Here is a 17,346-nt window from a genome sequence, read left to right on the forward strand (position 1 = left end):
GCGCAGCATAAGCACAACAAGCGAGAACAGCATTCTGTGAACGAAAAAAAAAAGACGGGGGGGAGGGGGCTCTCAAAAAAGAAAAAAAGAAAACCTGCTATGGAAAGTTGTCCTGCATATTTTCGCAAATTGTTGGCTTTTGCTCGGCGGTGGCCTTGGAGACAGATGGTGCAAGAAGCTCGGTATCTGTGTGTCTGGTTGGGCTGATGGATTTCACGTGCTTCCTACAACATCGAGTGACCGCGCGCTTCAGAGGGCCTCCGAACCTTCACGTCGCGGATATCTCGCTTCCGAGCTGAATCGCGAAGATCTGCCAGTGGTAACAAAATCAATTTGGCATCATCGTCCGTCATTGCCTACTGGAGAAGCAATAAGTGAAATGCTTCACTCTGTCGTCGGAACCGAACCGCGGCCGCCAGTGAGCAGTGGGAGTGTGTCGGCGGGGCAGGTGAAAGAAGCATCGCGTATATTTTTTTCCACAGTAGGCGATGTCTGCATGAGTAAAGTGCTGCCCTAATTGCCCGCCTCATGCACCAACTGTTCTCAAACTTGTAGCACGAAGCCGATAAGAGGCAGACGAAACCATCAACCGGCTGCCGGTGAGCACGAAGAAAACCCGGACGGTGGTCTTTCGTTGGAAGTATGCATACACCGACCCGTCCCCGTAAGATTGCCGTCAAGTGTTCATTTGTGTCTGAAATGACGACGAAATTCGCACAGGATATGTGTTCTGTGATCGCCAGCTGTGTTTCATCAGATCGCCGTGCTCCTCGAAAAGGCCTAGCACGCCGTCGGTAAGCAGCTTGTATGCTGGCGTGGACCGCTCTTCTACGCCCGTTGTTATGAATACGTGCTGCTACTGTGTTTGTGCACCGTGGCTCAGTGCAAATCATTGAGCTACCGTGGTTTGTGCGTACTTAGGTATATTTTATGGACTTGTGCATCAGCAGTGCTAACACGCGTGGGGCCATGAGCCCAGTGCGCCAAGTAATTATTGGATAATCAAAAAGGTGAGATCGGGTAGATTTATAATAAAAGGTCGGTGTGAAATTTAGTTCCCTGCAGCGCACCTTAAGTTTACGCTTGCACCTTCAACCGTTGTTGTTAATCGATGCAAAAAAGAGTTCTCCTACCGGTACTACACGGCCGGTCAAAAGTCGTGCCTATATATACCGGATTGTCGTAGTATAGTCGAGCAACGCGTGCAGTCTGTTCGAGTGTTGTATTATTGTGCGTTTGTATGTGTGTGCGTTTGTCTGTATGTGAATCTATGTGTCACCAATTCTGCCGTTTAATAAATTCAATCAATTCTGCCAATCAATAAATTTGTCGACTCTGGGCGATTGCACCCGTCAATTTTTATTTTTTTTACCTCCGGAAGTAACTCCCAGGAATCACCTCAAAAACCTTGTGAAGGCAGTGAAAATTTACTCTCTCTATACTCGCTCGAAAACCTCACTGGGGTAAATATTTACTACTCTCCCTACGTTCAAAAACTCAGTTAGCACGAGGGTAAATTTTTATCTCGATAGTAGGTGGTAAAAAAAAAACCCGGGAAAGGTAGTGCGCTAGAGGACAAATGGTTTACCCAGTTTTTGAGGTTATTTCAGGTCATTTTCGTTTAGTGTGTATGGTGTCCCTAATACAGGCTACTAATGACTGACATAGATACACTAATCACAATATGGACAATGCACTCTAAGCGCGTGTGACATGAACAATATACATGGCGCGTGTGATTTGAGAATGCGCAAGGAACAAGAGGCCACGAAAAAAGGCGACGTCTACTGAAGAACACTCTCAAGCGGCACCCCTTGCTGAGCGATGCGAAACCGGCCTGCTGAGCAAGGATTTCTAAAACCAGGAGAGGGCCGGTCAGCGGGCCCTGGCCGTCACCGAGGTCCTTGAAATATGTTTCTCGAATTGTGAATCCCTGGCAGCCTAGTCCCTGGCATAACTGTTGGGCCAATAAAGTTTATTCAACTCAACTCAACAGATCACCATGAGCTTAGACGCACTCATGTATACAAGAAATTCATTGAGTGCATTGTGCGCTCATACAGTGTTAAAAAGACGCACTTGTCATTTCCAAAAAAAATAAAATCAAACACTCGACACAACAAAATGTCATGGCTGAGAAGTGCAACAGTGGCAGCAGAGAAAATATTAAACCAGAAGGAAGAATAACTGCAAAAACAGCGAGAGGCGTGTCCTTAGCGCAAGGCTTATATGAGCCACGTAACTCCACTTTTTTCCAAGGTTCGCCTAAGATGGTGCCACCTATACAGACCAGAAGATCAGCGCGTGAGGCGGATAGCGGCTAGAAAGCATGAACAAGTCCTCCGCCACCTATGTTACAGTGCTGGCAAACCTATATGAGTTCCGTTAATAATGTGAAAACCATGGCGGTCGGGACACGTTTTGGGTGCACACATTTGTCTCTAATATAATGAGTAAAAAATGCGATTACACAATTACGCATTTTTTAGTGGTTTCGCTTGGTTATATCGTATATTAGGTGTGAATGCCAGCGCCAGAACAACAGCCAAGAACTAGCCAAGTAGCCGACGTCATTTTCTCGTTGCCGCGGCTGTTTAAAAGTAGCAAATCTGCCGTAAACGATTTAAATCTGGCAAACAAAAGATTGCATGGTTGAGAAAGTGTTACCAATAATAATTGTGTTCTCAGTTTGTAAGCCGCAAATAAAAGTAGATTTGTGATGCGTTGTCTTTTTTTTTGTTATTGGCTGAATTAAGTACGCCCTACTCCCTGTTTCAGATGAAACTCCCCCTAGTGATCCAACGCCCGATATAGACAATGTGCTGCTGCAAAATAAGAACATATATTGAAAAACTACGCGACAATTGTCACCTTAACATTCAGAAAAAAAAGTTCCGAAAGTTTGACAAAACTTCGTGGCCTTAAATTCACTCGGGGTCTCAGGAGGGTTTGTGAGAGATTCCTTAAGAGATGTTGTGCTGAACCCCTGACGTAAATGCTTTCTGCATGCCATTCTTCCTTGCCTGGCAGTGTTTCCAGGTCGGGCGAGGTGGCGTAGCCAAAAGCCAGAGAAGCTGTAGCCTAAATGTAGCCGAATACAAGAAAGAGCAAAACACACGTAGCCGAAAATGGCCATTTTGATTCGCAGTTTTTGAATATTAAACCGCATACGTTCAAACGTGGAAATAATAATATTAAGGTGTTTTGTTATGAAATCGCGCACCGAACTTCAGTTTAGAAAACAAACGAAAAAGCAAGATTCTGCAAGCTGAGTCTCACCATGCAGTACGTTGCTTTTGAAAGTTACGTTCTGATGGGAGGCGCTCCTACTATCACCAATTCTGCAGTATTATATTACTCATGAAGCAGAACAAGGCAAAAATATTTCGGTCTTTGGCTCGACATCGTTTTTGAACATGGCCATCAACCTTTCCTACCCTCCGTGCAGTTCAGCGCCGCTGAATAAAAAAAAAGAAATGTCCACTTAAAGGCGTACGCGTATAATGTGTAAAGCACTTATTGGTGGGCACCCGACGACAGTGGCGTAGCCAGAAAGCTTTCTCAGGGGAGGGGGGCACCCTTATTATATGGTCAGTTTACCTCGCTATGTCATGACAAGAAATATCGAGGGGGGGAGGCACGGGCCTAATATGCCATCTCTTGGCAACCCCACCGCCAGTATTCACACCGGCACCTTCAGCAAGCAGTTGAGAACCATGAACAGTCTTTCAACGCGGTGGGTAATTCGGCAGGCAAAGTACTAAATTATTTCGTGTAAGCTTGCTTCATACAACAAAGACATCATGCAAAGCGTGATCTTTTTATATATGAATGACCACGGTCAAGTGCATGACTCTTCATTTTTTTTGCAACGTATGCTCTCTAACTTGTGTAGGTGCTAAAGCCGACAACACTACAAGCACGTTCCTGTAATATGCATAAATAGAAGATTCACCACAAGAAGAAAATAGGCAAAATGTCAAATGTGTAGACGAAGGCGCTTTTGTACCTATAATAATACACATCCAACAAATTCGTTTTTACTCTGTCAATTGTGGTTTGAAACTACGCAGTACATACGCTATGCTTCAGGTTGAATCTCACTTCTTAAAGAGCGGTGAGGCGCTGTTATCTGCGGCTGCTATACTCCACGTTACCTACCAGCTTCCATTCAAGCTGCACTCATAACACAACGACATAACAGGTGGTTAGGCATCACTACATGTTAGGCATCACTAAAATGTTGGTTCCTGCATATTTTTGAACAAAACAGCTTCGGCAGTGACGGGCTGGGCACTGTACACAAGTTTGATTTTCTCTTTGCAGTGACTTACTCCCGAACTACGATGTACTGCTACCGGATAGATGGGAAAATATCCCGCTGTTGCCGCGGCAGAGATGGTTATATACCACCAGTGCTTGATTTTCCGCTCACTTTGGCGAGGAAGAGCGTGAATTTCTAGAAAATTTCACCATCTTCGGCCCCCCACAAGGCCAATTGTGAATGCGTCTGAATACTTTTTCTGCTCAATGGGAGTCGTCCCTGGAGCGTTAATTATTATGGCGTGACTTATAGCCCAAACAAAGCCAGGTGGCCAATTTTTAGTAGCCTAAACATAGCCACATTGCCAACTCGCTCAAGAGGATGCCAAAAACTTTTTTCTGTTGCCTAATTTGGCTATTTAAAATCGAACCCGGCAGCACTACGACGCTGAGGCTGAGTGCTTAGGTCCAGTGCCTCCTTCGGGACAAGAAAGTAGAGAATGCAATTGCAGCGTGTGAAATCTTTTTGCTGATCCACTCGTACTGGATGGATTCTGAAAATTTTTGCGGGGTTGAAATAATGACGCAATAAGCTTATTCAGTGAAATCCTTCCATGGCTACTTCAAAAAAGATTGAAGAGTCCCATTGATGCAGTGGCAATGAGATATCTTAAATTAATTCCAAGGCATCACGATACCCATTTTAGGTTTCTAGAAACAAGTATTTTTATTTACAGCAACAACCCGGAAATTTTACAAATTCGTGTCAGTACTCCTTTAATTCGTCTCTGCCTCTCACCGATTTGAAAACCAGCGTGTTACAATGCTGTTACGTCTTCTGCATAACACAGGAAGACATTTGCATTGCTCGAAGGTAAAAAAAAAGGTGACCCGAAATCCCAAAAACTAGCAAATGACATTGAATTTCCAATTTTACGTGCCCTTCCCAGCAGCATCTTTCGCTCGTCCGCAAATGCACTGACTAGCTTCGAAATTTACTTTGTTAGAAGTCATCGATCATGAGCAAGTAAAGATGCTTTCGCATATAGCTACCCAGCTCAAGCATTCTGCCCTGTTTTCGGGAGCCTACTGTCTCCACAGGCTTTTCTGCTCTTTAAAAGAAGTACTGCTTTTACAAGGTAGGGACATGCTTTGAACACGGTAGGAGGTCATTCTTGATTTCTACACAATGCTGGTGCGAAATTGCAAGCCAAGTAATACTTAGCTGCGCACACCACTGAACTTAGACAACTTCGAACAATAGTTGTTTTGCTCCTGCTGTCGTGTCCTCTGGCTTTCAAAAGTCGTGTTTTGTTTTGAGGGGGGGGTCCCCACACTACGTTAACATTGGTACTACATAAGGTGCCCGTAGATTCCAGTGTCCTGACGCATGCTAGCACGAGCCCCAGTTTTTTCTAAGCGCATAGAAAACTAGCATATCTTGGCGCCCTTCAATCTTTATATGAGGGTTTTTGTGTCACGAGCAGACTCTCATTCTAAGCCAGCTTTTTAAGTTTCCCTAGCAGTGTATCAAGTAAAAGAAAAAAAAAGATTGTTCACTATGCAATTCGGAACTTAACGCGTAGCTGTAGATGAGGCGAATCATTTTGTCATTAAAAGAAATAAAAACCGAAGAAATGTGCGTCGTTGTTGTTGTTGTTGTTGTTTTAACTGTTTTGCTGTGGAGAGGTTGAGGAGCCTATTGCCTCGGCTACTCCATATCACAGAGTTCTGCAGCGAAAAATAAAATAATAATACAGAACGGTACCCAAAAATTAACAATACGGAAAAGGAGAAAAAAAAAACATAATAGCACACTGAAACCAGTTCAAATAACCTGTCAATACACAGTTTTTTTCACGCAGTTCACTCAGTCATAAACTACTTTCACGCACACCTTAGTACTCTAATGCCAGTATATACATGACAACACTTTACATAATACTCATTTCTGGCTGTCAGTCATAGGCGCTTGTCCAGTCCGGTCTCCACTAAAAAGTCTGTCAGGAAGATTATTGCCTTTTTCTGAAGATGCATCTCAGGCCATGGTCCAAGTAGTTTCTTTATTGTGAGGGGCCGTCTGTCCAAACTTGCTAATCTGTTCTTTAATTTTTCTCTTTCTTTCGCGTATTTAATGCACTCCAAAAGAATATGGCGAACATTTTCTTCTGCATGACCACAATGGCATTCCGGTGAGTTGGATCGATGTATCTTGTGCAGGAAGCTGTTTGTGTATGCTACTTCCAATCTAAGTCGGTGGATCAATGTCTCTAGGTGTCGTGGAAGGTCTGTCGCTATGGAAAATTTTCTGTGTGGATCAACTTCATAAAGTACCGTTTCCTTTGATTTAGGGCTCTCAAACCACTTCTCCATCGAACAATGGTTAGCCCCTTGCGATATAAAATGTCGAATATCCGTCCCAGATATAGGGATTGTGTAATCCCGTCCTTCCTTCAATGCTTTCTTCGCGAGACTATCAGCATCTTCATTTCCCTTTATTCCAATGTGGCTGGGTATCCATTGGAATACGATGTTGTGACCCTGCGATGAGGCATATTCCACAGTTTCTGCGATACATTGTGGTATTTCACCATTTCTGTAAGGTGATCTCACATTTCTGATTAGCTGAAGCGCAGGTTTGCTATCAGTGCATATCACCCATTTTCGTGGATCTGGATTCTCGCAGATAAGCTTAACTGCTTCAAAGATAGCCACCAATTCTGCTGTCGTCGATGAAGATTTGTGCGATAATTTGTACATCTTCTTTTCCTGAATTTCGGGTATAAAGACCGCACAGGCTGACGCTTCTTCTGTGCATGATCCATCTGTATATATCTTCGTTTTTTCATTATGCATTACATGAAGCTGTTGAAGTACCAACTGTGCCGCTACTAGAGGTGCCATGGCTGCTTTCTTCTCTATGCCGTCTATTTCACGGATAACGTTGAGAAGTGGCAGCGTCCAAGGTGGTTTTGAAGGTTTCCATTGTTTAAATTCTGGTACTACTGCTTGAAATGATGATATAGTATCCTGTAGTCTCGTTGCCGTTCTTTGTGTTAGTGCACCAGATAAAAAATGACTTTCATGTTGCGTGAAAATTCTAAATAAATTTCGAGATGTTTCTTTAGTTCGCAGTACTGCCAAAGGTGGCTCTCGAGCCTCCGCATACACTAAATCACTGGAAGTTGACCGTGGTAAACCCAGACATACCCTCAAGCTCCTTGCCAATAACAAGTGAAGTCTCCTTTCGGTGGAGGCTGGGAGTCCGTGCAGCAGGGGCAGTGAGTAAGTTACGATGGGGCGTATCCAGGCAACATGTAGGGCTAATAACGACTCTGTAGTACCACCCCATTTGGCCCCGCAGAGATGCCGGAGGATTCGAATGGCCTGATTCACTTTTTGTTCCAGGGACTGGACATGAGGCGACCATGTTAGTCTCCGGTCTAAAATTACTCCCAAGAATTTATGAGTTTTAACCATTTTAATAGGCTGATTTTGCAGAATAATCTGGAAATTTCCAGGTCTTTTTAATGTAAACGGAAGTATGGCTGTTTTGGCCAGACTCAGTGCCATACCTCTTTGTTTTAGAAAATGGTCTACATTATCCAATCCTTCTTGTAGAGTTTGTTGTATATCCAAAAACGATGGACCAGACGTCCATATACTTATATCATCAGCATATATTGAACATCTGATGTTGGGTGGAAGATTATATGGGAGCTGCGCCATGACTGCATTAAAGAGAGTAGGGCTTAGTACGCTGCCCTGTGGCACTCCTTGGTTGACGACATGTTCTGACGTTGGGCCCTCCTGCGTAACTACAAAAATTTTCCGGTGCTTCAGGAAGTCAGCGATCCAACGCAGTATCTTGCCCTTGAATCCCTGTAACGCCAGGCCTTCCAGAACGTGAACGTGACTCACTGTGTCGTATGCTCGGTGGACATCAAGAAATACAGCGACAGTGATGTTTCCTTGCGTTCGTTGGTTTTCCACATCTGTGACCAAATCCAGAATGCAGTCCATTGTGCATCTACCTCTTCTGAAGCCGGCTATGCTTTCTGGTAGTAGTTTTTTCATGTCTTGCCACCATAAAATTCGTTCATTGATCATTTTTTCCGTCACTTTTGAAAAACAACTCGTCAAACTAACCGGCCTAAACGAGTCCAACTGCATAGGGCTCTTCCCTGGCTTTAGCAACGGTACTACTTTTGATATCTTCCAACTTTCCGGAACTTTTTCTTCTTGCCAAATTTTATTATAGATGTCCAACAGGTGTAATTTTCCTTTTTTGCACAAATTAGCAAGAGCAGCGTATGTAACTCCATCTGTTCCTGGTGAACTTGTTCGTTTTACTGAAGACAACACATATTGGAGCTCCTCTGGTGTGAAGCTGTCATCCAGATCTGATGAACTGATCGCAGAGGACTTTGTTACAACCGCCGAAGCTGATTCTGCTGAGGATTTATATTCGCTCGTTTGGGCGGTCTCTCCATTTGTCAGTATAAGATCGCAAAATTCTTCGGCAATCACCCGTTCGCTAACTCCTCGAGACAGCGCTAGAGCCTGTAGTGGTCTCGAGTGGCTTACTGGCTGTCGGAGGGCGCGTACCATGTTCCACAGTTGAGTCGCCGAGGTAAATGGGGAAAGTGAGGCACATAAATCTTGCCACCTTTTGGTTGAAAGCTTCTGCAGTTGGTTACGCATTGTAGTGTGTACTTTCTGTGCAACCTTGAAGTCTTCTAAATTACCTGACCTGCGATATCTTCTTTCAGATCGGCGTCGTATTGCCCGAAGCCTCTCATACTCAGCGTCAACACCCGAATACCCATCTGAAATGGGTACTGTACGAGTTGCTTTTGTTAGAAACTTTTTTATCTTAGATGCATACGTTTCTGCGTCAGTACAGGGTTCAAGATTTTGTCTCTGTAGTTCTCGAAAGATTGCCCAGTTTGTAATTCTTGTTGTGCGGTTATTTCTTGTTTTCTTCAACTTTGGGTGATATATGAATACTGGCAAGTGGTCACTTCCTCTTGTGTCAGCGTCTGCAGTACAGTCTGCTCCAGCCGCTAATTCAGAGGAGCACACAGTAATGTCTAGTACGCTGCAGTAGTTATGCCCCCGTAGAAACGTTGGAGAACCATCATTTAGTATAGTGTAACCATAATCTTCGCATATTTTTGCTATAGCAGATCCCCTTACACTACAACGCTCACTACCCCACAATTCATGGTGCGCGTTAAAATCACCACATATAATTATGGGATCATGGTCAGATCTACACACTGCAGCCAACTCTGCGTATGAAACGTTTGCTTGAGGGTGCACGTAAACACTAACTACAGTTACAGTAATGTTACCAAACTTCACTTTGCATCTAACAAATTCCGGCGCATCTGTTTTTGAAGTAGCCACAAGTGTCGACGGAATATCGCGTCTCACACACAACATCACTCTGCTTTTTGCAGCAGGACGGTCTGCTTGGTACACCACATAATTGGACAAGCGAAAGTTAGTGGATACTCTTGTTTCGGAAATACACAAAATCGGAAACCCGTGCTGAGCGACGAATTTCCGAAAATCTCCACTCTTATTCTGCAAACCGTTGCAGTTCCACTGGAATATTGCACTTCTTTTGTACCAGTTAGATAGTCCGGTAGCCATGATTACGACAAGAGAAGATGCTCAACATCTAGCAGCAATTTCACTTCTGGTAAAGAACCTGCTTGTGGCAGGGATCGTAGAATTGCTTTGAGAGCCGCAAAGATTATTGGCAAAATGACTTGCTCGCTTCCGGCTGTCTCCGCCGAGATCGCATTTCTCGAAGAAGTTTTGCTCAGCAAGCTGCTGTGACCCTTCTCTTTGGTAGTCAGTGGCTCCTTGGCTGTGTCTGGCCTGGTAGAAAGTTCCACTTCAGCATGTTCCTGGGCCCGGACTTCTTTTCCAACGCGATGTTTTGGTGCTGAGCGCTTCAATACTTCCGAGTAAGAGTCGTGGCGCCGCTGTTTTGCACTTCTTTGTGCCGCAGGAACATCTTCGACTATATCCGCATTGGGTGCTGGACCTTTTTGTATCTTATGGTACCCTTTTACAATTCTCTCTCTTTGTGCCGCTGATGCCAAACGATTTCGAGAGCAGCCTGAGAACGACGCCGGATGTGGTCCAGCACAGTTTGCACACTTAGGTTGACGCTTCGAGGTGCATTCTTTGTAATCATGTGCGCCCGCACATACCTTGCATCTCTTGGTTCCCCTGCAAGTCTTAGCCTTATGCCCATATCTCTGGCAGTTGTAACACCTTACCGCCGGCTCAATGTATTCCTCGACAGTGTGGACCGTAAAGCCGAGAGCAACTCTTTTTGGCAATGGCTTGTCATGTCTAAACTGGAGTATTACATTACGTATGGGCTGCATTGTGGCACTTCCATCTTCATTTCTTACCCATCTCTTTTGTCGTGTGACCGAGATTACTCCAGCATCTTTAAGATAATCCAGTAGGTCATAATCACTGTATTCGAGTGGAACATCTCTTATCTTTGCTAGGGTCTTCATGTAAGACTGAGGTATCATCACTTGTACAGGCAATCCAGCCAGACTCTTGATCAGCAGTAACTTGTTTGCCGAGTACAACGACCGTACTCCAACACAAAAACTTCCGTCTCTGTTGATTCTTGATGATGTCACTTTCTCATTGATAGCAGAGATTATCTCAGACGCTATGCGATTGGGATTCACCTTCCAGAAAGAGTCCTCGGCAGCGATTGGTCTGAATACCACCGGTATCCCCGTAGCTCTGTTCTTGTGATGGGTGACCACCGTGTAAGCTCCCTCGTCTTCCTTGGGTGCTTCTGTATCCATCTGTGTCATGTCATTGAGAGAGTACGTCGATGTAGCGTCATCGTTGTCAACCTCTTCCTCCTCTGTACGCCTCTTCTTGCACTGCGAGGCCTCGCTGCTCTCTGTATGGGACGTTGATATTGTTGCTGAGCCTGCAGCAACTTGAAGTCGAGCGGGATGGATAAGTGGTGCTCCTCTTGGCGCTAGCGGCACCTCGTTGTCCCCCATACCCGGGCTTCGCCAGGTATGAGGCACGGGCCCGCTAAGGGGCAACTCTGATCGCGATGCGTAGTGAAACTCCGACTCACCGATGTTTAGCTGCCACTCTGGAGACAGTCCACCCACCGCACACACTGTAAAAAGATCCTGAACTCAATATAATAACTGAATTAAGAGAGCGAAATGAAGCTACGGGCTTCTTCCATTCACTTCTTCTTCCTCCTCAATGTGCGTCGTAAACCTTCCTGAACGTATTAGGCCCTTTCTGAAGGTATGACCACGAAAATATTCTTCAGGCGGTATTCCATGCATTTCGTCACATTGCTTCAATTAAAGATGTTGCGTTTCAGTATGTTTTAAGGAAAGGTAAGCACAAATTGGGTGGTACAACATTCCTTTTAAGAAATGTAACTTTAACGATGTGCGGAATTCTACAATAAATACGATTTCCGTACCTCTTTGAAGGCGAAGACTACACCAGGAAAAATACAAGGACAAGAACCGTTATCACGAATTTGTAACTTGATTCTCTCAAACCGATAGCCTCCGTAATTCTGCAGGGGCGAAGCTCCTTAAAGCAGCACCCGTTTGTCACTCGTCGTAGTACGTAACCTGTTTTACGCTTTGACCTGCAAGGTGGTGCCAGCGAAAGATTTCTCCTGTGAGTTGTTGAACAATAAAAAATTCGCAGCGTGCGCGTTAACTAAAAGCCGAATTCTCCTGTCTCTCATTCCGCATTAGCAGCCATTGGCATGTACTTTGAGCACTATCTGACAACAAAGGGTTGCTACGTTATACTCACTGGGCGTAACCGCCTTGGTATTAGAAAGGTTTAGCGAGCGTTGGGCCGCAGTGACATAAATACAGTGAATTAGTATATACCATTAACTCGAAGTGGTTAAAGGTGGGAAGTAGACACGAGCGCAAGCCGTAAGAAAGTGTGCGTGTACCATCTCTCGTTTAGTCTTTGGAATGTGCGCTGGATGGCGGTGCTTCTCTATGTGGAATATATGATGAAAAGATGCGAGATGGTGGTACTTGGAGTGTTGACTAGATGGATGAACGGACACACTGACAGATGCATGGACGGACGCATGGATGGCTGCATGGATGGATGGACGCATGGACAGACGCAGGGGCGGATGCATGGACGAATGCAGGGACGGACGCGCGGATGGACGCGTGGACGCACGAACAAACGTACGGACGGTCAGACAGACGGACGCATGGACGGTCGGAAGCAAGAACGAATGGATGGATGGTTGCTTCGCCTATACTCTCCATCATTCGCCCCGTGGATATGCTGCCATTTTTTTGTTCATTTTACAACCAGTCGCACTGTGGTCATGTACAGACTGAGATAAATTTACAATATTCATTAGGGAAGTTACACTGCTGTCTTGCTCAAAACGTTTATTATACTTACAAACAACTGACACTATTATGTCTTGTCACATTCGCTGACTCAATGATATACGTGCGTTGGATCTAGTTTTGCTGAAAATCAAGGAAATGTTTTGAAACCTTCATGTAGGATCACTCACATATTAGGCACATATGACTGCATTGCCACAATTTTTTCTGGGTGCATCTTTTTGGTGACATTTAAGCACCAGGAAGCAAAAAAAAATTCACACTGAGTGACGTTCGGTCACCAGAGGGGATGCAATAGAATGACGTAGTGTCTAGCAGTAACCGCTGTCCGGATCGTGACATACCAAGGCCACCACCACGCAGGCGAAGCTCACTCTACACTTGGCGCGTGCTTTATAGTTTGGTAGGATATCGCTAGGTGGCCGCGCCCATATATATAGCGCTCACTCAGGCGCGATTCTTTTCTCTTTCGCCGGACATCACTCAGTGCTCGCCAATACCGCTACCAACTATGAACACAGAAGAAACCAAGGTAGCAGCACAGAGGGTTCATAATGCAGCTGCAGCGTGAGCTCGCCTTCAAGACCATTCTCGCACTTTCGACTACATCCAATAGATTAAGAACCTCTGGCTTTGTATTTTACGAATCACAAAGCCATTATACAGAAAGGCAAAATGTCTCTTCGAGCTTGTGCGATTCCGTAAATAAGCTTTTGAACAAAATGTATATACTGCATCGGCATGTAAACATTTGTATATAGTACGTTGATATGTAAATATTAAAAATTCTGTATAAAACGTGTATACACAATCACACCACAACAGCTCTCTTGTCACGTTTTTATATTATGATGTAGGAGAATATGTACAGAGTGGTACACGGCTTTCAGTAATTAACCTTTGAAGCAAGCTCCTTCATCATCACTCCGTGGATGTGCGGAAATTTTCTGGTCTGTCGCAACACGCAGTGTTGATTCTTTGCTCAAAAGCTGTATTTATGACGTTTTTTCTGTAGATTTTAACAGAATACATCAAATAGCCCAACAGTTCGTTTCTGTACACAATTTACGTGCCTAGACAGTGGAAGCAAAAGAACAACGAAAAACAGTGCATGAGATGGGTAGCATATGACCGGAAAATAAATATACATAAGTTATTTCATTATTATTCAGAAATTCCTTGCAGGCTTGAAATGAGGCATTGTTAAAGGAAGGAGGCTGTGCGAAAAGTAAACATCCGTTTCACATCACTTATATGACCTGCGTGAAGAACAATGGTATGCACCACATCACCTAATTGTAAAAACTACAGCAATAAACTGAGTATTTAGTTCATTCAGCATTGGTAAAAAAAACAGCGTTATTAAAGATAAGGCATGTGGTACTGGAGTGATCCCACAAGGTATTTTCTATGGACTTTCGTAACGAAAAAAGCTTAGCGCAGAGGCAGTGTCGGATCCAATGAAGTGCCAACTGAGGAGCGACTCTTAGTAGTTGAAATTTGCGTAATGAAAAAAAAAAATGAGCTGTTATACAATTTTACAATTGAAAGGAACGACATGTGGACGATACGGTGCTACAACGGTAAAGTACAGAATACGTTGCAATGAGATAGCGCAAACACTGTCATGGTACAAAGGAACACTTTATTAGTTATGGAGAGCCTCATTGGTTGATTGACGCGCCTTATCTAAGTTCTGAAGTGCAGATTAGCAGTAATTAACATATACATTTGATCGAAGAACGCATTCCCCATGTATACATGTAGGTGTGAGCAGAATGAAAATCGGTACCGGAATTGTTCGCAATTAAATGGAGAATTTCAATTTTGCTTATTCTCTGATATTTGCCCAGTGGTCTATGTGTGACGGGGACTTTTTGTTTTTAGAATAGAGGCTGTTGCGCATGCAATGAGTTACGCTGAAAAGGCACAAAGACTTCAAGTGAAATATCAGGCAGTAGCAAGCGCTGCAGATGCGAACAGTGCAAGTAGCGCCAGTGGTGGCGCGAAGCGGTACTAACCAGTGTTTTCCAAGTGTGGCCCCTATGGCGGGCAGGAACTACAGGTGCCTCGTGGGAATGACGATGAGAAGAAATTAGAATATTTTACTACCGCGTGTGTTTGCTTAAAATCTCGGGCAATGACTTAAAATAATTCCACATTCACCATAAACGAAAAAAACAAAAACTCCAAAGCAGTCGGAAAGAGATAACAATGTCACACAACACCATGGAAATAGAAAGGAGGCGCGGATGTTCTTATTTACCTCCGACAAAACACGTGGTCCTTTACCTATGAATCTCTAGTGGGCTTTTACTGCCATCTGTGGGGGAAAACTGTAAGAACGAAACATTTGGTTTCTGTACAGTTCAGCGGATCGCGGCACCGGAACGTATAACACAGTCTTGCTTCGTGTTTTCTTCCTATTGTCCCATTATTTAAACTCGAGGCCTTCTGTAGGCGAGAAAAAAATAGCCGAAACAGGATATTTCTGCACGCCCTGTGTGAATTCGGCTTCCTTTGTTTCCGGTGAAAGTGATTGCAGAAGGTTATGACTTTACTTCAAAACAGAATCAGGTCGAAGTAACCGTCTCCCTTTTGTGTAAACGGTTGTTTGCTCTGTTTAATTGGAACAATAGGTATTCATCTTCAGTGTAGAGCATGAAATAGTAGAGGAGGGCAAGGAGGAGGGAAGTGGATAATGCATAACCTAGTAATGTGTTGTATACTATAGCAAAAGGTAGAAAAGAGAAGCGGGGAACTGTAGCGTCAGTAAGATGACGAGGGAAACGAGGATAGGGGCAGCCGTGCATGGTATAGTACACCAATGTGGTGGGTAAGAGAATACAGAAAAAGGAGGAGAGAAAAATAGGGCATGGTAAATCTATAGCATGGCCGTGTATAGTATTGCACGTCAAGGAGGCAAAAAAAGGAAGTAATTGTCAGGAGGAGGGACAGTAGGAGTTGGAGGGTAAGGCTCGAGAGTGAGGATAAGAAAGAGAGAAATTATGTTGGAAAAAAGTGTTACTGCGTCACAAATGTTCGCTTGTTCACCATGGAGGTCGCAATAACTGCCCCTTGGGAACGCCAGAGTAGCTGAAGGAAAGACCAATCACTGATTTGTACAACCCGCAGTTTCCGCTTTGAGTGTCACGGCATATTTTTGTTGACAATGACACAGCTTAAGTAACTCATCTGCAAATCTAAAACAGCGTCGCAAATGGCTTTGAACGACGACCAAATTGAACGAACGTGGTTCATAGGCATATGACTCTGAACAATCCACCTTATGTCAATGAACAAACTTAAGCGACTTCTGCTAAATTACAGACAGCTCCAAACAATACTGAAGTTATCATTCATTACTCACGTTTCAGCTATTTGGTTAGACTACCAGTATGGCTTCGCATTTTTAACAATTTTTTTTCATTTTTAGGGCTGCCAAAAACTTGGAAGCAACCTGGTTTGACATGGTCAACACGATTTAAGCAGCACTAAGGAAACAAACGCGATTGCACGGAAACAGAGCTCACACGGCGAGCGCTGGCTTTCAACAGATTTTTTCGTTGACGACGAACCACCAACTCGTCCAAACACTGACATAAATGGTTTGATAGAAACTTATCTTGCCCTTCAAGTTTAAGACTATAGGCCTTTAGGTCACGAATTATGATGCGCTGTCGGAAACGCGTCGTATTCGCCTGGCATAATTATAAGGCACCCAGTATTACATTCCAAGTAAGAAAATGAAGTAAGACATTATTCCCTGAGACCTATGGTAACTAAAGTAATGAGTGTGTAACTAATTATCTAATTATTATGCCACCAGTCCACTTCACTACTTACATAAAAAGAATCCTCTATTAGGCCCGAAATGCATGCACAGTTTGTTTTTTGGTTACATTTGTTTTGAACGAAGAGAAAAAAAATTTTTCACGTTGCCCTTGGAATTCGTCACGTCGAAGAATCGTTGAACATAGTATCGCATCCAGCAAAAGGATCTTTTGCAGCAATACACACCATATTAGAAGTAAATAATCGCCCGCTGTCCACCTATGAGGCCTGCGTGAATGTACACGATAAGTTTCAAGCCATTTGATGAAACACGTGGTGCGTGACGTGCCATTGAAGTTGGCGTCTCCATTTGTTCACACCATGACTGCAAGGGATAGGATGTTAATTACACTTTTTTATAGCTTGTGCACCTAGGTGAGCTTCCCCTAAGTGTGCCCGCTGATGTGTTAATATTTACTTTTATTTGAAGAGAAATTGAGGGGGAAATGGTATGTAAACATTGGTACAATGATAGGGGCTACTGTGAAGACTGCCTACCTACGTTTCTTTTTATTAGGCAGGAAACGTGCTTTAGCGCATTATCATTCGAAAATTGCCCATGCCGCACTCAAGTGCAATCACACTCACGCACGCAAGAGCGCACACTTCATGAGTGATGTTAAAGTGACTATCCTCGACTGAACGCGAGCGTACGTCCTTGCAAGTCTTCAGTCAAAAATAACCGCGTCCTCTGGTGCTTACACTTAGCCGCTATTGTTGTTTAGGAAGAGGAAAGTGAGAAGGGTTAATTTGTCGTGTTTTCTGAACAGCCTGCTGCGCAATACAGCATGCGCACATGCATGAAGGTCACATTGTAAACGAT

The 17,346-nt window shown here is 44.0% G+C and overlaps 1 long non-coding RNA gene and 1 pseudogene across 1 annotated transcript in view; one reads left to right on the top strand and one right to left on the bottom strand.

Annotated features, from left to right (window-relative positions):
* Positions 1-14,903, bottom strand: part of LOC142793023 (uncharacterized) — a 53,446-nt gene extending 38,543 nt beyond the window's left edge. The window contains exon 1 of the long non-coding RNA XR_012891384.1: positions 14,711-14,903. This is a non-coding gene — a long non-coding RNA (uncharacterized LOC142793023). The remainder of the gene's footprint in view (positions 1-14,710) is intronic.
* Positions 14,121-14,195, top strand: LOC142793026 (U4 spliceosomal RNA; annotated as a pseudogene).
* Positions 14,904-17,346: the final 2,443 nt, after the last annotated feature.

Source organism: Rhipicephalus microplus, unplaced genomic scaffold (assembly GCF_043290135.1).
Source record: "Rhipicephalus microplus isolate Deutch F79 unplaced genomic scaffold, USDA_Rmic scaffold_269, whole genome shotgun sequence".
NCBI lineage: Eukaryota > Metazoa > Arthropoda > Arachnida > Ixodida > Ixodidae > Rhipicephalus > Rhipicephalus microplus.